The sequence below is a fragment of the Nomascus leucogenys genome, chromosome 13 (assembly GCF_006542625.1).
Source record: "Nomascus leucogenys isolate Asia chromosome 13, Asia_NLE_v1, whole genome shotgun sequence".
Taxonomy (NCBI): Eukaryota; Metazoa; Chordata; class Mammalia; order Primates; family Hylobatidae; genus Nomascus; species Nomascus leucogenys.
Window position 1 is genome coordinate 57,514,003 of NC_044393.1, and position 22,514 is coordinate 57,536,516.

The 22,514-nt window shown below is 38.4% G+C and overlaps 1 protein-coding gene across 46 annotated transcripts in view; it reads right to left on the bottom strand.

The window, feature by feature from the left end:
* NRCAM (neuronal cell adhesion molecule) overlaps positions 1-22,514 on the bottom strand; it is a 314,145-nt gene that overhangs the window by 276,275 nt on the left and 15,356 nt on the right. The gene's annotated exons all lie outside the window — the stretch shown is intronic.

Sequence of the window (22,514 nt, forward strand, 5' to 3'; positions counted from 1 at the left end):
CAAATATTTTAGTTCCATCGTGTGTGTGTGTGTGTGTGTTTATTTTTAATTTTCAAGTATTTGAATCTACAAAAGAATATCCTTTCAGAACATCTGTACCCAGTTAAGGAATCTGGGAAAGAAAACAGAAGTGGACTGAAACGTGTGGGTCTTATCTATATCTGGCCTCTATGAATATCTTGATCATCATAAAAAATACCTCTTTAGTAGATATTACTATAGAGATTCTGCTTTCCAGACACACACAAATCCTTGCAGACACTTGATGTCTGATGAGGGTCTCTTTTATGCATTTCGATGTCTGAGGTCTCTATCCCCAAACAGTGAGCAATACTTTGCTAAAAATAAACTGTGCATTCTGAATAAATGGAAAGGTCTTACCATATATGAATTGCTGATCTTTAAAGTAAATAAATAGGCAAATAGATTCTTATTCACATTTCTTCTAGCCACAAATTTTAAGGAAATCCTGCAGTCCTTTACAAGGGGGGGGGGTGAGTTTTTCAGCTAGATGGGAAGATATGACAACAATTTCCCCATTCACAAAACATTTCCTATCTCCGAAAGTACCCACTGCCCAATTACTCATTTTACACTTATTCTGTGTGAATTTACATTGTGACTTGGCATTTTTAGGCATCCATGGTTCCTACTGGTTTCCTTTGGTCCCCAATTGGTTTCCTTTCTTAGGTTTTACTGAGTCTCCCAAAGGCCAAAGTAGAGACCCAATTAATGCGTGCACAACCTAGATGGCTCATGCCCTTAGTTTTACATTCTTTCCATTGCATGACACTGTCTTGGAGCTCTTTAAGGAAGCATCTTTCAAAATCTTGTGTGTGAGAGGGACAAAAGAGTCACAGAAGGAAATGTAGAATGGGAAGAAACTATTCATGACAAATATTTCAATATAGTAAGAGCATGTTGGTAGAAAAATAAAGACTACTTGATAACTAAAGGTTAATAAATACCACAACTGTTGGAAAGCAAAGACATAACTTCATTCCCCCACATACCCCAAAATAGCATACACAGAAAAGCAACTCTACATAGCCAGTTAAGAAGGATTAATTATGCCTCTACTATGAGCTCCACATTATGGTAGGTGCTTAGGGAGAAAAGACCGCAAGTGTATGTATGTACATATGTGTGTGTATAAAATTTGTGTAAAACAATATAAAAGTATAATAATCTTATGTTAGATGGAGTGGAATAGGCTGAAAGCATTAGGAGAGAAATTAGTGTGAGCCGGATATTCGTATATTTTAGCTAATTTGCAAAAACTCATCTTTGACTAGTCATGCTAAAGTATTGCCTATAATATCACATGCCATTTATCAATGTTTACATGTCTCATGATCATATATTCAAATGTTTATAATTATTCAATAATATAGACCATTGCAAGACTAAGTCATCCACAATGAGAAATGTAATTCAAACCTGTAAACCTACTGAAAATGGACTGAAATAAAGAATGTGAAAGCATTTTGTAGAAGGAAAAGTATTATTCATGAAGTAAGTATTAGAATCATTATTACTATTGTCATCTTTGTTATAAGATTACTTGAAGAAAAAAAGCACGAAGTTAAAATACAAAATGATGTCAATTCTGTTTGTTTATTAAGTAAAAGAGGCAGGTATTGTTTTCCCTGTATTCCAGATAGGGAACTGAAGCTATTCAATCTACAACTTAAGAAAAATCAATTGGGTAGTAACCACTGACAGAGTAAATCATTTTGCTCTTCAATCATCTTGCATTTCTGACCAAACTGCACAGTTTATTTTGAGAACTCTGTGGTTTTAGTTCAGGATTTTAGGAGTCTAGAGAGACTTCTGACCTGCCCTGTGGAGATTAACGACATATTTAATTCTGTTTGTCTAACAGCAGGCAAAAGATCTGACTAGCAGAATGGCAGCAACCTTTTCCATTAAAACGAAGGTATGTTTATGGCATGCCACATACAGCGGAACAGTAGTCAAAATAGTCAAAACAGGTCTATGGGAAGTGGAGATTCCAACCACCTCCACAGCAAAATACATTTCATTGATAACACCTCCAAGAGCCACTTCACGAGTTCTTAGGTCAGAGTATGCTCCTCCCTTCTAAGCTGCAGTACCAGTCACACGGCCTTCAAGCTCTATGTTCCATTCTACAACAAATGTTTCAAATAAATTCCATCATGAATTAATGTTCTAAGCTTAAAATGCCATGTTATAGTAGCTAACATTTATTTAGTGCTATATGCCAGGCAGTGCAGTAAACACTTTACATGGATTATCTTATTTTATCAACTGTTTTGGGAGCTGGGACTATTATTACCCCTATTTTCACACATTAAAAAATCAATGCCAAAGAAACTAAAAATCTTGCTTAAGGTCACCCAGCTTAGTCACTTACTGAATACTCACTTACTGTATCCCTTTGGCCCAAGCTCTTTTATGTACATGAAATCTTTCAAACAAACTGAGAAGCAGAGTGTATAATATAAAATACATCACCCAACTTTGACAAGTACACGTAAAGTAAAAGATACAGATCATCCTTTACATAAAGATACATTTTAAAGTATAATGGGGTTTCTCAATCAAAAAGAAAAGGGCAATAGGAAGCTGAGGATTGAAGTGAATCTACACCCCCATAAAAAAAGTCCTACTAAGCACAGTGCCAGGCATTGAGGAGGTGCTTAATAAAAGTTCACTGAACATGTAACAATATTTTCCTATCTAAATATATAAAAGAGGCCAGAGAAGATCATCTGAATAAAAACGTGACTGTCCAATGAGGAGCAATTCAGCCATGTTCTGTAGTGAAAGAGTTACCCTTTCCCACCTGCCCTGACTCCCACCTTCCCTGGCTGCAGTAGGGTGGTCCTCTCATTTCAGCCCCCCATCTTAGCCTTCAGCAGCCAAGAGAAGGGGCCACTGTACAGGCTGAGTGCAGGGGAAAGCATCCTGCCTCCTGCCCAGGGGAACCTAGGCAGGATGTGAAATAGAGTTAAAGACAGTGGTTACCTCTGGAGAGAAGGGAGGGGGATATAGTTGAGGATGGGACTTGAGAGCTATTGGTGACTTTCTGCATCTTCAGCTTGGTAGAGAGGACAGTGATTCTCATTATGTCCCTCTTTATCTTTTTGCATATATGGAATAATGAAATATATACATAATACAAACATCAGAGGTAGCTGAGGGGAGAAAGGATAGTGAGTCAGGAAAGGAAGTAAATGAAAGCATAAGAAAGATGAAAATTAAGAAGGAAAGGAAAGTGAAGAAGAATGAGTCAGGTGGATTGGGTAGGAAGGGAGGACTGAGGCAAGAACACAGCCTTCAGCAAGGATCTCTTAACAAAAGTGGGGATGGGGGTGGAAATCACCTGATTCAGAGAGGAAAGGAAGAGGCACACATAAAATGAGAAAATCATGAGTGAATGATGAGATAAAAATAAAAGGTAACTTCAAATATGACTATGTGCTTTGAGCTTGCGTTAAAAAAGAACTTCAGCAGTGGGAACAGAAAAGGTTTGACTGCTGAGGGAGGGTCCAAAATACAAAACCAAGAAGCACCTCAGTCGTTGCATAAGTCTATATTCCAGATAACAAAGATACATGTTAATACTTTAAGCTCTGAACTTTATTTTTGGTGGCAATCGTGCTAAAACATATTACACTTCATGACCTTCTTAAACAGAATCCGACCTGTTCTCTACCACTCAGTGTCATCACCAAGAACCTGGGTGATAACACTCAGGGGCTATTGCTTGCTGTGGGAGGGCTAGGGCCCCCACCTCCCAGGCTAGAAACACCTAGCTACAGGGAAGCCACATAATTGACACATGCTGACATCAGAGAGTTGAACTCCTTTTTCTGGAAGTTGATCTTAAAGTTTGGCCCCAATGAACATAGGGACAAATCCCACATCTAAATCTGTTAATACCACTGTCATCCCCTCTTCTCCATGTGCTTCTCCCTCTCTTCCAAAAGGAAAGCACATATTCCACATGTGCCCCAGGGCAGTTGTTCTGATGATCAATCACACTCACCTCTTTGAGCCCACCGACCTTGGATTATGCACTCACATGAAAGAAAAGAAACCTTATCCTTCACAGCCAGAAATCTTTGGGCCCCAATGTAGCCCAGTTCTGACTGACCAGTTAGAGCTTATCAGGTTTCCTACCAGGAGTGGGGCATCGAAGAGAGCTGGTGAGAAGGGAGTGAGCTAGAAACTGCCCCCTCAGCCCCACATGGTCTTCTTGGTGAAATAACTGAGAAGGTAGCCATTCAGTTTAGTAAGAAAGATGAGGTGCTGGAAAAACTGCCTGTGCGGTGGCTTCCTGGAAGCTCTGGAGAGAGGGAAGTCGGTCAGAGGTATGGCTGGTGTCTCAAACTGATAATTACAGTGCATCAACTAATCATTTGAATAATGTGTTGCCCATCAGGCAAGGGATGGGCATGTGTTGCCCATCAGGCAAGAAAGCAAAGACGTGTGGAAGCAGAAAGGGGCCCATTACACAATATGTTAAAACACATCATTTTCAGACTTCATAGTTTTTGTCAGTGGGGTTTACACTATTGTTCTTGATTTTTAAAACTGAATGTAGGTTAGTCCTATCTACACCTGGAGTGCAATGCTTCTCAAAGGTGCCTGAGTGAATAGTCATTTCAGTGAAATTGAATAATTTATTCTATCATGAAAATATCAGGGGAGAAAGAATGTACTGGAAACTGACCTGTCTTTAAAACATGTATAATTATTAAATCCCAAATCTGCATGTTATTTTTGAGCAGCAATATGACTATAGCTGTATGAGTCCAATGTATAATAGAGTATATATGAAATATACATTAGTGTATTCGTTTTGTTTCATCTGCAGCCTTTCTCAAGCGGGATTCCACTTACTTCTGAGAGAATTAAGCTCTGGAGAAAATTATTTGCGTGATTATTTTCTCAATTCTCTCAAGGAGGGTACATAGCTAGTGCATAGATAAGAAGTTATTTCATTATATTCAATTAATGCCTTAGGACATTAGAATTCAGTAAAGTCTTTCCCCAACCCCTCGATTTCATGGAAATTTTTTACAAGCATGTGCACATGAGCAATTTTCTGGGGTGAGATGTCATAGCTTTCATCAGATTTTTTAAAAGATTATAACCCAAAAGGTTAAGAACCACTTTGCTAGAATATTAGTAAGATCATAAGAAAATATGATGGTAATGGAAGAGAATAACTCAGATGAAGTGGAACATTAAAAGACAAAGTTTTATTTTCCCAACTTTTATTTCATAGATATTTCCAAATTCATTTTGATTATTTTCTCCCAATATACATGGAGATTGAGACCCCTGCACAATACTAAATCCCAAAGATTTATCTCCTACGACTCTGCAAAGTGGGAATCTGGCCCCAGAAGAGATGATACATGTGCAGTGTTTTAAATCAGTGGGTTTTATATGTGGTGATTTAGGAGGGCTTTCAGGTTCAAAATCATAGTGTGTCCATTTTCCTCACAATCTACTATGAGTCTGTCAAGATACAGAAATATATCCCAACAATTTTGATGCCTCAAATAATTATCCCTGACTTTACAGTTCTTACATATATTTAAAACATACTTTCACCCACCGAATAGATCCAAATTCAAGGTCATAAATTAAATCACAAAATAGCAACCACCTAAACACAAAAAAATATCACATTGACCTGTCTGGCTCTGGAGACGATATTGGCAAACCATGTGTTGTTATTATTATCATGACAGATTAACTGTTGACACTGTACATTGTCTAGGTGCGTCCTGAACAGAAATGGCTGGAGAGTCCATGGTTCACACATCAGACAGAAGTCCAATTACTAAGGAAAGCCTCAGAGACTTCCCCTCAAGAGGGCTCTGGTTCTCTCACTGCCGCTATTGCTCCTGGCTTTCTTTCGAGTCTAGAGCAACTGGCCTAAACTGCTGTTTTATTTATGAGAAAGGAATTTTTTTAATGTATATTATACAAAGATGACACTAATGCATTAATCATCTTTAAAAAGGGATTCAGATTTTCAAGAGAGAACAATGAATGACTCCAGGCATGCCTGAAGCAGGTCTGATTATGTCTGTGTGACTACGAAAATAGCTACATCTCTGTCATCAGAACTAGACATGAAGTAGAATGTGGTTACGTGTCTAATTTTATGTTCATTTTATGAGCTGCAGCTACACAACTCTTTCACATATTATAGTCTCTTATAAATGTATATGCACCCCTCTCCCCCAAAACTCTAGATGTTATGTGGGGACAATAAAACATACCTTCTTCATTACTGTGCTCTAGGCACAAGGCTTAAACAGAGTGAGCACTTGATACTTCCCCTTTATTTTAATTGTCCAAAATAACTGGTTAACCAAATGCCTTTATAATTCATAAAGCATTCAAATGCATAATGCCCACAGGGAAATCCATTTTACTCTGACCAGATGAAGTCTGCACCATTTTTCTTTCTCTGAGCAGAAGCCTTATTCAGGGTAAGGCTGAAGCCCACCCCCCTTATAAAACAAGAAGGTCTAAGATGGGGGTGAAAAGCCAGCTACATTGATCAGAGGAGGCCCTGACTTCTTTTCCCCATCAGCAGATTAAGACCACCTGTCATTTGGCCTGAATAAAGGGCACACAAGCACATGTTATTAAGCAAGCAAAACATGTAATTATCTCCACAACCCAAAATAAATACTTTAGTATTATTTGTTTTTCAAATATCTGTAAAACCAGACTTCAAAGGCCATAAATATTAATGGAAGTGGGTCAGCAACAATGTGTAAAACACTGTGGGATGTTCAGATGATACATGCATCCTGCTTACAGCTGGCAGTTTACTATTCCTTGAACAATGCTTTCATCATCTTAGTTATTGAATCAAAGTCTGTTATTGCTCCCCATTGTGCAGTGGAGTACCAACTTTTGACTAAGGAAGTTTATTACAATTTGATCCACTTTATTCATCCAATCTACTTCTCCATATTCCGGCACCGAAGCTGTGCTCTACTCAAGCCAGTATTACTTACTGTTTCATGAACATGCCTTTCCTCTAGAATGCCCACTCTCTAGGCTCCTCACTCCAAATCCTAGGGCAACTGAAGGCCCATCTCCATTCCTTTTTCTTCTAGGAAGGCTTCTTCACCCTTGCCACCTCCAGGGATTACTCCCTTCCCCGAAGACCCAGGGCATGCATATCTCTTCTCCAAAACCCAGGGCTTAATTAATGAACAATACAGGCAGATCGAATTATTTCTGGTGTGCTAGTCCTCGCTCCTGAACTACATGAGTTCCTAGAAAGCGAACACTCCCTGTGCCTCTGACAAGGCTGCTGTAATTGAATAAATAATGGATAAATTGCCTCACCCATGTTTTTACCGACAAAAAAAATGTATTCTTGAGTTTAGTGGTTCTCAAACTTGAGCTTGCATCAGAATCACCTGGAGGGCTTGCTTAAAACAGATTGCTGGGTGCCACCTCCAGAGTTTCTGATTCAGTAGCTCTGGGATGGGGCCTAAGAATTTGCAAGTCTACAAAGTTCCCAGATGATGCAGATGGTGCTGGTTTGGGGACTACATTTGAGAACTAGTAGTATAACTCACTCACATGAGCAGAAGATTCTAAGTGGCAGGAAAAAGAATACAGCATAAAATACTGGGAAAAGCACATGGCAGGAAGACAGAAAAACTAGCCTCTTGGATTGTCCTCTTACTAGCCACTACCTGGCCTTGGCAAATCATGGTTTCAGTTTACTTTCTCATGTGTAAAGTTAGAACAATATTGTCTACCACACTGCCTAAGACTTGCCAGAATCCAGTGGATCAAATGAGATTAATAAGGAACAAATATACATGAAAGCACCTTGTAAAGTAAGTTACAAGTGTGCCTGGCACATTACAGGTGTTTCATAAATATTTATTGAATTTAGTTATTGTTCGGCCCAATATTTCAACTTTAAGTCCAGTTTTTTGAGACATAGATTTGTTCTTCAGTACAATTCCAATGGCTGGAGAGATACTTTTATGAAGATTAACAATTACAAGTATCATCAATTTTACCTTTAAGAATGTATTTATGATTTTACCATGCTCATTTCACTAAAAATAGCTAAACTCTACCATATTCTCTGCTTATATATAAATACTTCAAAAAAGAGATCAGAACCTTGAAATCCTTTACTCAAAAGCAAGAGATAGCCATTAATACAAAAATCTTGCCAATTCTTTGTCTAGAAATTATTGGCTGGCAAACTAAAGTGATCGTTTTAAAAGTAAACAGCAAATCCAAGAAACTCCACCAAATACAGTTATTTCAATCTTGCTCTTGATTCATTGTCCTTAACTATTTTACTGCCATATCTTATTTTATTTGAGTGATTAATCATCAATCAAATTTCAAGGCTCCCCTGTGGCCTCATAACCTGCCAATTAGGAAAATGAAATGTCTCCTTTGCCAGAGCTAAGATCCATGACCTTCTAAAGTATGTATAATAAATAGGGGTCATGGGTCATTAATGACAAATGAGCTTTGTGATGGATGACTAAAACCAGAGAAAGGACAAGATAAAGCAAAAGGAGAAACGTTTTAGAACTTCATAGAAATAGAAAGGATATAAAAATCTAGAAATATCTTCAATGACATTAGTCACAACACCATGCTATTTATTATATTATACATATAAAAACCATTCATAGTTTTTCTACACACTGTTGAGAAAAGAAAAAGTGGCCTTTAAGTATATTTTTCGCTAAAAATAAAAAACAGCTAGCATGGTGAAAAAAATTGATTAAATAGCCTGTATCGGCTGTGCCTAACTAGTGAAAGTATACAGATGTTGGCATTTTTGCCCTGTTTTTTCTTCCATGATACATATTTTAACATTCTAATGAAGAGGAAAAGCATGTAGACCAACCTGTTGCCCCAAGGAGTAGAGAGCGAGGGCTTTGCACAAGTGACCTTTCAGCTTGTGAGAAGACTATGTGTTCCTGTGAATAAACTCACAGAGGCTGCAAATCAAACAATGCTGAGATCCTCGGACAAAAGGAAGGCAGAGGAGGAGAAAGGGCAAGAGAAATTGACAGGCCTAACAGAGAAGGGTCCCTTCTGTGGGCAAATCTGTAAACACCAAAAATAGAAGCTTTTACAGAAATTGTCCTTGGTACCAATGTAACTAGCTTTATGAAGTTCAATAAGTATGTTTAATAAAAGATGGGGCTCCATTTCTTTCAGATTTTGAAATTTTTCATACTCTTTTTTTTCTCCCATCTTACTTCGTTTGCACCTATTTTCAGTTCCTGTTTGGTTGGCAGAAAAGTGGAGACATTTATTGACTGGAGAGCAAAATACACAATACTCGGTAAAGACAAGAAAAAAAATTTTTGGAATTTTGACATGCCATTGTGACCTAAAATTTTCTTTTCTTTTTTTCTTTTTTTGTTAAAGGCTTCCAAGGATTGTCAAGGGTCCCATTTCTCCAGACCATAAAGAGGAAACTCAGTAATGCCGCACAAGCGCTGTTTTGTTCAGAGGGCATGGTGAAATATACATTATGTTCTATGTATGTCCTTAATTGACAACATTTAATTTTTAAAAATTTAAATTGCAAAACAATACCAACGGTCAATGTGAAGGAATCTCCTCTTTAAACTGGATTTTAAACTGGGTGTTTCTTTTTTTTTTCTTTTTTTTTTTTTTTTTTTTTTTTTGTGAGACAAAGTCTCACTCACTCTATCACCCAGGCTGGAATGCAATGGCACGATCTTGGCTCACTGCAACCTCTGCCTCCTGAGTTCAAGTGATTCTCCTGCCTCAGCCTCGTGAGTAGCTGGGATTACAGATGCCCGCCACCACGCCTGGCTAATTTTTGTTTTATTAGTAGAGACAGGGGTTTACAATATTTGGCTGGTCTCAAACTCCTGACCTCAGGTAATCCACCCATCTTTGCCTCCCAAACTGTTGGGATTATAGGCATGAGCCATTGCGCCCAGCCCGGATGTTTCTTTTAAAAATACACACTCCCCACACAAAACAAAGACTGGAATTCATTTTTACTTTGCCAATTGAAAATTATTAAATTGCAAACAATCCAAGATAATTGTTTCAGGGTGCCCATGATGTTTCCTCACATAGGTAAGTTCCCCCAGTGACATGTACGGTGACTTTTTCATTATTCATTCAACACATATTTACTAGGAGCCTAAGGTGTGCTGGGTACTATTTTATGTGTTGGGATGCAAAATCTCAGGCCTGTGCAGCTTAAACTTCTACTGGGGAGAGACAAGCTAAATAAGAAAATTACGCAGTATTTAAAAGTGGTAAGTAGAATAGAAAATGAAAACACTACAGCAAGCTAAAGCAAATCAGGAGTAAGGGGTGAGGAGGTGAAATTTAAATAGGGTCAGCAGCTTAGATCTCACTAAAAGGTGACATCAGAGGAAAAACATGAAAGAGGTGACAGAGAAATGGACAAATAGACCTAGGGAAAGAAGGTTCCAGACACAGGGCACAGCCAGTGCAAAGGCTGATGGCAGAAGCAATGCCTGGTGTGGTCGAGGCTGAGCACAGGGGCTGCAGAGCTGAGTTGGGGGGTGCACAAGGAAAGATGAGGCCAGAGAGGCAGCAGGGGTCATGTCCTGTAGTATGTTGTGGGTTTGGTTTGTTTTTGTTTTTGGTAAGAATCTTGCTTTTTCTAAGAGGAGTGGGTTGGTATTAAAGTTATTTACAGTGTCATGATCTTACTTTCATTGTTAAAGGATCCTCTGTTGGCTATGTTGAGAAGATGTAGCACCAAAGATAAAAGTAGAGAGAACAGGAGGCTCTCAATATCCAGGCATGAGACCACAGTGGCTTGATCTGGGATAGAACCAGTGGTGATGGAGGGAAGGGGTCCACTTCCAGATATATTTAGAAGGTACAACAAACAGGGATCTCCCGATAGATTAGATGTAGGGTATGGAAGAAAGGAAGGAGTCAAGCATAACTTCAAAAATTTTGACCCATGCAAGTGAAAGGACGGGGCTGCCAGAAACTGAGATGAAGCAAGTCCGGGCTGGGAAGAAAAGCAGACAATCAGTTTGGAAAACATTAAATACAAAATACTTCTTTTAATATATCCAGTGGCTAGAACCAAGTAAATACAGATAATCTCTCAATCATCCAAAATAATTAGCTATGTACACACACACACACCTCTTTGCCTGTGAATATTCTGATTTCTCTGCCAAAGATGCCCTTTTACCTCCTTTCAGTCTGGCAAACTTCTAATTATTTACCAAAAGCCAGGTCAAAAACCACTTCCTCTGTGGTGATTTTAACAACTTTCCTAGGAAGAGTAGCCATGGCTACCTCTGTTCTTCAACAGCGTTTGGTAGCTGCTGAAACTCCAGCACCCAACCCATACTGCACTGTAAGGTTTTGCTTGCAGGTTCCTCTTTCCTCTGAACTGAAAATCCATAAGCTCCAGGTGCATGGATCATTGAGGTGTCCCCTAGTGTATTAATTAGGATAATTCATGCCTGTCATGTACATGTTTGCTGAATGAATAAAGAAACAATACTAATATTTGCCACCATCTTTCACTTTTTCAAGGCATTCTGACTTATTACCTCATTTTATCTCCATAATAATTCTGAGAAGAAAGGGCAGCATTGTTTATGTCAGCAGGGAAAATGAAGCTCAGAGAGCTTGACTTGCCCAAGGTCATGTTATTTCATGGCAGATTGATCTCCAGCCAAAGCCTCTTCCTGTCTCTTTGTCCAGTGCTTTTTCCACTAGACTGTGCCACTTCCACTGCCACAGGGTCTGGTCATGCTGCCAACATCAGCACCCTCCCTGCCATTACATACATCTTGTGTTTGGGAAATCTAGACCCTGCATGGCACTGTGGCAAAGGCTTCGGCAGCTCCTCACAATTGACTACTGTCTTTAGTTTTGATCGCGATTCATAATTCCTGTCAAAAGAGCAGAGTACAGGAATGGCATCAAATTCACAGGATTGGCTGGGTGTGGTGGCTCATGCCTGTAATCCTACCACTTTGGGAGGCCGGGGCGGGAGGATCACTTGAGCTCAGGAGTTCAAGGCCAGCCTAGGCAACATAGTGAGACTTCATCTCTACAAAAAAAATACAAAAATTAGCCAAGCACGGTGACATGCGCCTGTAGTCCCAGCTACTCAGATGGCTGAGGTAGGAAAATCACTTGAGCCTGGGAGGTCGAGGCTGCAGTGAGCTAGGATCACACCACTGCACTCCAGCCTGAGAAATAAAGTGAGATGCTGTCTCAAACAAATAAACAAAAATACACAGGTTATATATTTTTAAAAGCATAACCTAAAATGGGACAAGGCAGTATTTCCAAAAGTTAGTTTTAAAAGATTTATTCAGGGCTATGCAAGCCAAACCAAAAGGTAGAGGTAAGGGTAACTTGGCTTTTGTGAGTCAAGCTGTTTTAAGTACCAGTCACTTCTTTGCCCAACCTGTCAAAGTTTTAAAGTTATCAGATATGTGCAAGTTCCAAAGGTTAGCAGGGGAGGGAAGAAGACAGGCATGAGGAAGTGCTGCTAAGAAAGGTATTCAGGATTTTAGTGGATAGCCACTTGTGTCAGCAGTTGCTCGATTTGTTTGGATCACTGTTTTGCATGGATTGTCCTTACAGAATGTTTACCGTCTCAACCACTAAATCTTTATCCTATGTCCACTATGTCAGCTATTCTACAAGCTTTAAAAGAGGATAAGGAATAAAGAAAAGGTTAATGTCATTGATCCTTTAATATGGATTACTTAAAATGCAATTAATGGCTATTTCCACTGACTCTTCAGAGACAAGATTAGAATCCTGTAAGTTATGCCAAATGATATATTCTTCTTGTTCGAAGAATTGGTATAACAAGACTATGGATTTCTGCGAAACAGTAAGCAGGAGCATAAGTATAAGCAATTTTGCTCCAACACTAAGTGGCTAGCTGGAACAATGGAGGATTCTCAGAGTTATCAAAAACCCAGTAAATGGATGTGTTGAAAATTTGTTGACATACTTTGAGTATTTAGTGTGCACACTGAAGAGGAAATCGAAGTGTTCCCTCACACTGCAATACAGACATGGGGAAAAAAAGAAGCAGAAAAACCGGAGTCTCAGCTGGGCGCGGTGGCTCACACCTGTAATCCCAGCACTTCGGAAGGCCGAGGAGGGCAGATCACTTGAGGTCAAGAGTTCGAGACCAACCTGGCCAATATGTGAAACCCCATCTCTATTAAAAATATAAAAATCAGCCAAGTGTGGTGGTACGCACCTATAGTCCCAGCTACTAGGAAGGCTGAGACAGGAGGATGGCTGGAACCTGGGAGGCAGAGGTTGCAGTAAGCACCACTGCACTCCAGCCTGGGTGACAGAGTGAGACTCTGAAAAAAGAAAGAAAGAGAGAGAGAGAGAGAGAAAAAGAGAAAGATAAAGAGAAAGAGAAGGAGAAGGAGAAGGAGAAGGAGAAGGAGAAGGAGAAGGAGAAGGAGAAAGAGAAAGAGAAAGAGAAAGAAAAAGAGAAAGAGAAAGAGAAAGAAAGAAAAAGAGAAAGAGAAAGAGAAGGAGAAGGAGAAGGAGAATGAGAAGGAGGAGGAAGAGAAAGAGAAAAGAAAAACTGTACTCTGTCCATTTTGTGTTTTGGCCCAAAGATAAAATAATTTCAACCAAACGTTTCCTGAAGTACCCATAAGCAGGCCTAATCATACTTGGAGCAAGAGTGCAAATGGAGGCTCTCTTTGTTCCCACCCATCCCAGTCCTGCTTCTGTGCTTCTGTGTGTAGAATCCCAGCTTAAAGGTCCAAGCTTTCCAAGCATTGTCTTCCATATCCCCCCAACTCCCAATACCTCGAGATTGCACCCCCCCCTCAACCCAGCTACCTCCTATCTACCCCTCCAGCCTGTGGGTGTACACGCTTGTAGTAGTCAGTCCTCTGAGACCCATTCAGGTCTTGGATATAGGCGCTGGCTCTAAGACAGGGAATCCCAGGGTCTCTAGTACCCGGATCAAGGTCTAGAAAATTGCTCCCCAAAGTGTGGTTTGGGAGACCAGCAGCACTGTTATCACCTGAGAGATTATTAGACATGAACCTCATGTTGAAATTTGATCCCCTATATGGGGGATTATTGGCCCCAAATATTCAGGCCTAATGGAAGGTTTCTGGGTCATGGGGGCAGATCTCTAGTAAATTGGCTAATGCTCTCCCTTGGGATGAGTTTTCACTGTATTAATTCCCTCAAGAGCTGGTTGTTAAAAAGAGCCTGGTGCCTTCCCCCCCCCCACCCCCGCCCCCCGCCGCCCCTTGCTTCCCTTCTCACCATGTGATCTCTCTGCACATGGGAGCTCCCTGTTGCCTCCCACCATGAGTGGAAGCAGTCAAGGCCCTCACCTGAAACTGAGCAGATGCCAGCACCATGCTTCTTGTACAGCCTGCAGAACCGTGAGCCAAATAAATCTCTTTACTTTATAAATTACCCAGCCTCAGGTATTCCTTTGTAGCAACACAAAATGGACTAAAACATCATGTATGTGTCTCAAATGTATTCCTAGGCCCATCCATTCTGACAAATGAGCCTTCATAAACACACGCAGTGTTATGAAGAGAACTTCTGGCATAAGGGATTGAGGAAGTTGACAAATACTCTCCCTAGATAGCCATCATACAACTGGACAAAACTGTCAAAAAAATCATTTGATTGCTCTAGAAATTGACCAAAGGCACTCAAAAATCTGAACAGCATTTATTTATGACAATTATTGAACTCAGGGACAGTGAGTCTGTGGCAGTGATTTTGTCTGAATCTGCTTCCCTCCCACAACCCCCATCCCCGGCTCTGTCATTAGGTAATTCACTCAACCAGGGCAGGACAGACTGTGAAAAACAGCAGCTTCACTGCACCTGCCAAAGGAGGCTCACTTGATTAGAGCATTCACGGTTAAAGTAAAAGTTTTTACTGGAAAGCAAACAGGAACACCAGCAGTTTAGATAGCCTGAGACTGCTGTCCTGTTTGGAGTAAACAAAAAACTAGTGGATCAATCAGAGATTTATCAGGGAGTTCCAGTAGGCAAACCAAACACAGAGGGCTAGTATATGCTTCACATATACTGAGTTGACCAGGGCTATACAAATGTGTAGAAGAGACCTCAGGGGCCTAAGCCACCTACATACCCATGGCCAATGCAATGTACACACACACACACACACACACACGACACAAGAGAGGACAGCTGAATGTAAGAGCTAGGAGAAGACTTGAAAATGACATAAAGTTTGAATGTACTCTCCAGCCACATACAAAACCATGAGCAGAAAGTGGAAGCCTTATTGGCTGGAGGTATTTGAGTCCAACTTTTGGTCAGTTATTGACTGACTACTGAACTATGCAGACACAGGGGCAAACCTTAAGAAACCAGGCTCATTTTTTTTTTTAAGTAAAAAAAGAAACTGAGTGGAGACATCAGCAGTTGCACATTGCAGGGAAGACATGCCACAGATTTACTACAAACGAGTTACTAAACAAACAATAACAACAGCTACAAATTTCTCAGGGTAGAGAAAAGCAGAAACCATAGTTGCCACTACATATCTAAAATGTCAGTAGTCAATAATAACAAAAATTACGAGACAAGTAAAGAAAAATAAAGTGTGACTCATACATGGTAGGAAAAAAAAACTATCAACAGAAAATGTCCCTGAGCAGTCCTAAACAGACTTAGCAGACAAAAACTTCTAATCAGCTATTAAAATATGCTCTGAAACTAAAGAAAACCATGTTTAAAAATTAAAGGAAAATATGATGCCAGTTTCTCAACTAATAGATAATCTCAATTAAAAAAAAAACAATTGAATGGGAAATTTTGGAGTTGAAAAGATCAATACCTGAAATGAAAATTTCTCTACAGGCACTCACAGCAAATTTGAGAAGGCAGAAGAAGAAATTAGTGAATTAGAAAACAGATCAACAGAAATTATCTAATTTGAAAAACACAGAGGAAAAAGTTTTAAGAAAAATAAGCAGAGTCTCAGAAACCCATGGGACAACATCAAGCACACCAAATAAGTACCACGGTAGTTCCAAAAGCAGAGGAAAAGGGGAGAAGAGTGGGTCGAAAAATACTTGACAAATAATAGCTGAAAATCTTCCAAATTTGATGAAGCATACTAATATACAGATCTAAGTAGTTCAACAAACTCTATTCAGGAACAATAGACACTGGGTCCTGGCTGAGGGTGGACAGTGAGAGGAGAAAGAGGAAAAGGAAAAATAACTAATGGGTATTAGGCTTAACACCTGAGTGATGAAGTAATCTGTACAACAAACCCCCGTGACACGACTTTACCTATATAATAAACCTGCGCATGTACCACTGAACTTAAACTAAAACTCTAGTAAGATAAACACAGAGATCTATATCTGGACACATCAAAGTCAAACTGTTGAAAATAGAAAGGAACAGTAAATCTTAAAAGCAGCAACATATTGGCTGGGGGCGGTGGCTCACGCCTGTAATCCCAGCACTTTGGGAGGCCGAGGCGGGCGGATCACGAGGGCAGGAGATCCACACCATCCTGGCTAACAAGGTAAAACCCCGTTTCTACTGAAAATACAAAAAAAATTAGCCGGGCGTGGTGGCGGGTGCCTGTAGTCCCAGCTACTCGGGAGGCTGAGGCAGGAGAATGGCGTGAACCCGGGAGGCGGAGCTTGCAGTGAGCCGAGATCGCGCCACTGCACTCCAGCCTGGGCGAAAGAGCGAGACTCCGTCTCAAAAAAATAAATAAATAAAACATAATTCACTCACACACTTATACCACCCTTCCTCTCTCCCAACCTTCAATTGCAAAATGGATAGGCTACTGAGATTAAAAGATTCTTCAGAAGCAGACCAACGAGTTGCAAAGCGTGAGTTTTATAAAGATTCTGAATGAGATGTAATGTAAAACCAAGAAACAAACAAACGTGACATAAATGAGAGAATTTTGATATTGATTAGATATTCTAATATAGGAATAATTTATTTTTAATTTTGTTTATGATAATGATGTGTTTATGTTCCAAAGAGCTGTGGCCTTTAAGAGATACTAAAATATTTACAGATAAAGTGATATGCCTTCAGGAATTGGTTGTAGGTTAATTCCTTGGGAATAGATTCCAGATTCTTTATGAATTTGCATTTATTGAAGCAAGGTAATGAATACAGGGGAACTGATTTTCTATTCTCTCTGCCTTTGCATTTAAAAAATGTTTTCATAACAAAATTTTAGTAAAGATAGTATATTCAGCTCACTGTTCACATCACAATATTTAAAAAATAAAACACTACAAATACTTTTTAAAAAGAAAGCAGCAAGAAAAAAATAACACTACCTACAGTGAAATAACAATCCAAATAATTTAAGACCTCTTATCAAAAGTAAGGGAGGCAACCCTTGCATACACTGTTGGTGGGAATGTAAATTAATACAACCGATATGTAGAACAGTTTGGAGGTTCCTCACAAAGCTAAAAATAGAGCTACTAAAAGATCCACCAATCCCACTGCTGGGTATATACCCAAAAGAAAGGAAATCAGTATATTGAAGAGATACCCACATTCCCATGTTTATTGCAGCACTGTTCACTATAGCCAAGACTTGAAGGCAACCTAAGTGTCCATCAACACATGGATAAAAAAAATGTTGTACTCATACACAATGGAGTACTATTGAACCATAAAAAAGGATGAGATCCTGTCATTTGCAACAACATGGGTGGAACTGAAGGTCATTATGTTAAGTGAAATCAGCCAGGCGCAGAAAGGCAAACATCGCATTTTCACTTACATGTGGGATCTAAAAAATCGAAACAATTGAACTCATGGACACAGAAAGTAGAAGGATGGTTACCAGAGGCTAGGAAGGGTGGTAAGTGGGGGAAATGGGTAGGGGAGAGGTGGAGATGGTTAATGGGTACAAAAAAAATAGAAAGAATGAATAAGACCTATTATTTGATAGCACAACAGAGTGAATATATTCAATAATAATTTTATTGCATATCTTAAAATAACTAAAAGAGTATAATTAGTTTGTTTGTAACACAAAGGATAAATCCTTGAGGGGACAGATGTTCCATTTTCCATGATAAGATTATTACGCATTGCATGCCTGAATCAAAACATCTCATGTACCTCATAACTATATACACCTACTATGTAGCCACAAAAATTAGAAATTTAAAAACAAAACAAAAAACAATGGAGGCCTGAAGGCAGTAGAATAAAATAATCAAACTACTGAAAGAAAGAAAAAAATCTGTCAATCAAGACTATATCCCACAGTGATCCTTCGAAAACAAAGCAAAAAAAATCACATTTCCATGTAAACAAAGATTTTATAAAGCAAGACTTAGAGCACTAAATGGAGTATTCATACATATGTAAATGTAATATAAATGACAATAATAGCATAAAAGAGTGGGGGAGGAAAAGGAGATGTATTGAAGTAAAGCTTTTATATTTTATTAGAATTAAGTATTATTCTGAAGTAGAGTAAAATAAGATGCACATCATAATGACTAGAGCAACCATTCAAAAATAGTTCAAGAAAAAAAGAATAAAAACAAATTACTGAAACCAACTCAAGGAGACATGGAAAATCTAAATAGGCCTATAAGAAGCAAAAAAAAAAAAAAAAAAATTAATTAAGAATTTAAAATATTCCCAAAAGAAAAATTCAGGCCCAGATGGCTTCACTGGTGAATTCTACTCTTCCACAAACTTTTTCAAAAAATAGAAGAGAGAACACTTCCCAACACAATCTATAAGGCCAGTTTTACTCTGGTAACAAAATCAGACCAAGGCATTATAAGACCAGAAAACTACATATCAACATCCCTAAGGAACACAGAAGCAAATGTCCTAAAATATTAATGATCTGAATTCAGCAGCACATAAAAAGGATTGTACAATATGACCAAGTGGGATGTATTTCAGAAGTTTGTTTTAACATCCAAAAATCAATTAATATATACTATATTAATAGAATAAATGACAAAAATCACATTATAGTTTTAACAGATGCAGAAAATGCATTTAACAAAATCCCTTTCATAAAAAAAATCTCAACAAGCTAGAATAGAAGTAAATTTCTCAACTAAATAAATGACTTCTATTAAAAAATCTACAGTTCACATACCTAATACAAAAGGGTGAAAGCTTTCCCCCTAAGATTGGGAACAATGTAAGGATGTCCACGCTTACCATTTATATTCAACACTGTATTGGAGCTTCTAGTTAGTACAATAAGGAACATAAAAATCAATGGCATCAAAATCAGAAAGGAAGAGTCAAAACTGTCTTTATTCAGAGATGACACAAATGTAGGAAATCCTGAGAAATCCATTTTTAAAAACTACTAGAATTAATAAACAAGTTTAGCAAGATACAGGATGTAAGGTCAATTTTCTTTCTACACATCACTAACAAATGATCTAAAATGATATGAAGGAAATAATTCCATCACAATAGCACCACAAAAAATACAATACTTTAAAATAAACTTAACAAAATAATGCAAGATTTGTACATCAAAAATTCAAAGCATTGTTAAGAGAACATGAAGAAAATCTAAATAAATAGACATTAAATGTTATGAATTGGAAGAGGTGATATTAAGATGGCAATTCTTCCCAAGTTGATCTATTGATTTAATGTACTACCTACCAAAATCTTAGCACTTTTTTCCATGAAATTAACAAGTTGACCTTAAAATGTATATGGAAAACTCTTAAGAGAAAACATGTGAGTAAATTTTTGTGAACTTGAGGGAGGAGATAACTTCTTAGATACAACACGAAAGCACAAGCAACAAAAGAAAAAACAATTACATTGTACTTAACAAAATGAAAAACTTTTTCTCTCAAAGGGCATATCAAGAAAGTAAAAAGACAACCCACAAAATAGGAGAAAAATATTCGCCAGCCATATATTTGATAAGGAACTTGTATCCAGAAAATATTTTTAGAAAACAAATTCAATAATCAGAAGATAAATGACTCCGTTCTAAAAACAGGCAAAACATTTAGACATTTCACCAAAGAAGATACACCAATAGCTATGAGAATATGCTCCACATTATTAGCCATTAGGGAAGTGCAAGTAAAACTACCATGAAATACCACTCCACGGTCACTAGACTGGCCATAATAAAAAAGACGGGCAAGCCGGGCATGGTGGCTCACGCCTGTAATCTCAGCACTTTGGGAGGCTGAGGCGGGTGGATCACCTGAGGTCAGGAGTTTGAGACCAGCCTGGCCAACATGGTGAAACCCGATCTCTACTAAAAATACAAAATTAGCCAGGTGTGGTGATGCATGCCTGTAATCCCAGCTACTAGGGAGGCTGAGGCAGGAGACTCACTTGAATCCGGAGGCAGAGGTTGCAGTGAGCCGAGATTGTGCCATTGCACTCCAGCCTGGGCGACAGAGCGAGATTCCGTCTCAAAAAAAAAAAAAAAAAAAGGACAGGCAATACTAAAGATTGGCAAGGATGTCAAGAAACTGGAACCCTTATACATTCCTGGTTGGGAAAGTAAAATGATACAGCCACTTTACAAAACAATTTGGCAGTGTCTTAAATCATAAATATAAATATACCATACAAGCCAGCAATTCCACTAGTAAGTATCTATCAAAGACAAATGAAAACATAGGGACACATAAAGACTTGTATGCTAATATTCATAACAGCATTATTAATAATAGTCTCAAATTGGAAACAGTCCATATGTCCATCCACTGGTGAATACATAAACTCAATGTGGTATCTACATACCAGGGAATACCATTGATACATGTTACAACATGGAGAACCCTCAAAAACATTATGCTACCTGAAAGAAGCCAGACACAAAAGGTTCTATAGTATATGATTCCATTAATATGAAATGTCCAGAAAAGGCATATACCTTAATAAAGTTGTAAAATATATTTTACAACAAAATGTTGTCCATAGTACCATAATTCCATTTTTTAATTTGGGTTACATTTTTTTTTCATTAAATGAATTATGCCAAGGACTTAAGGAAATGATCCAACAGAAAAAAGTTTTCTACATTCATCAACCATACCTTTATAATTTGTTACAGCAGTTAATTTACAGTAACCACTTCACACACAAGAGCACAGCAGTCAACTTTTCCACTAGTTGGATTTTACTCCTCTGTCAGCTTTCTTAGTAATGAATGGAAGCTCACTTACATTCAAAGATTTCAGATTTCCAAAGAGAGTAGAGTTACCTTTAGACAAGGTAACTCTACTGATTTCTCTGCTAGGGAGTAGCTCCATTTTGAGCTTCCCCTCAAAGTATGAGCAACAATGTTTAGTCACATGAAGCCCCCATTTTGCCAGCTGCACACTTCCTAAAATTTCATTCACCCAAAGGTCAGAAGCTGTGAGTTCTGGAGTTCTTTATGGTGTCCTGGGAATGCCTTTCAAGTCTCTTGCTGCTCACAATATTTTTGTGTGTGCTGAACTGTTATCTAAAATTAAGTATTTCCTAATTTCAGCCTACTCTGAGAAGCTTCAGCTTTTAAAGAGCTTGCTGTATAAAAAACACAACAGGCCTCTGTAATTCTACTTCAGGTGCAATCTGGACGCCATGAAGCACTGCAAATTCCCTAAGGGGATGCCCATCAATGTCAACTGGATGGTTATCTTGTAGGTTTGTTGTTCTTAAGCCCAAACTTAACTGTCACCATGGAAATAAAACACAAAAGGAGTTGTCCATCCTGGAAAATAAAAACCTTTAGAATTCTCATTCAAGGAGTTAATGTTAAATATGGGAGAAACTCTTCTGCATAATTTGTTTTTGTGAAAAATAAATTCTTTCCTTGAGAATATGCAAAAGTTATCTTACTATGTAACACTTGGACCCCCAACATATAAACAAAATTTTAAAACTAATAATATACATATTTTTAAAAATTAGGGTCATTGCTTTTTGCAATCCTATTGACTAAAACAGCCACAATATCAGATCGCTCAAAGAACTTTAGAAGCTTTTTTCAATTAGTCAAGGATGCAATTACATCATTTGAATGTGCTGTAGATTAGATTAGACTATCTACACTTTCCTAAATAGCATCTTCAGGACTCAGTTCTCTATACAACATTCCCCTTAGAAGTTTGGGTCATAACTATAATTCTCACCATGCAGAAGCTAAAAGTCCATTTCCTTGTTATTTATCATAGTAGGATGACACAGTAACGTGCAGGAATTATGACTGAGGGATAACGGTCAAATTCCTTGGGTTAGAATCCTAGCTCTGCAACTTAGCAGCTATGTTATTTTAATCAGCTAACTCCCTAAACCTCAGTTTCATCTATAAAATGAGTATACTAGCATAAAGCAGAGGTTAGAAAACTTTGACCATGGGCCAAATCTGGCCTGCCGCCAATTTTGAAAAGAAAGTTTTACATGGCCATGCCTGTTCATTTACATAGTGTCTATGAGAAT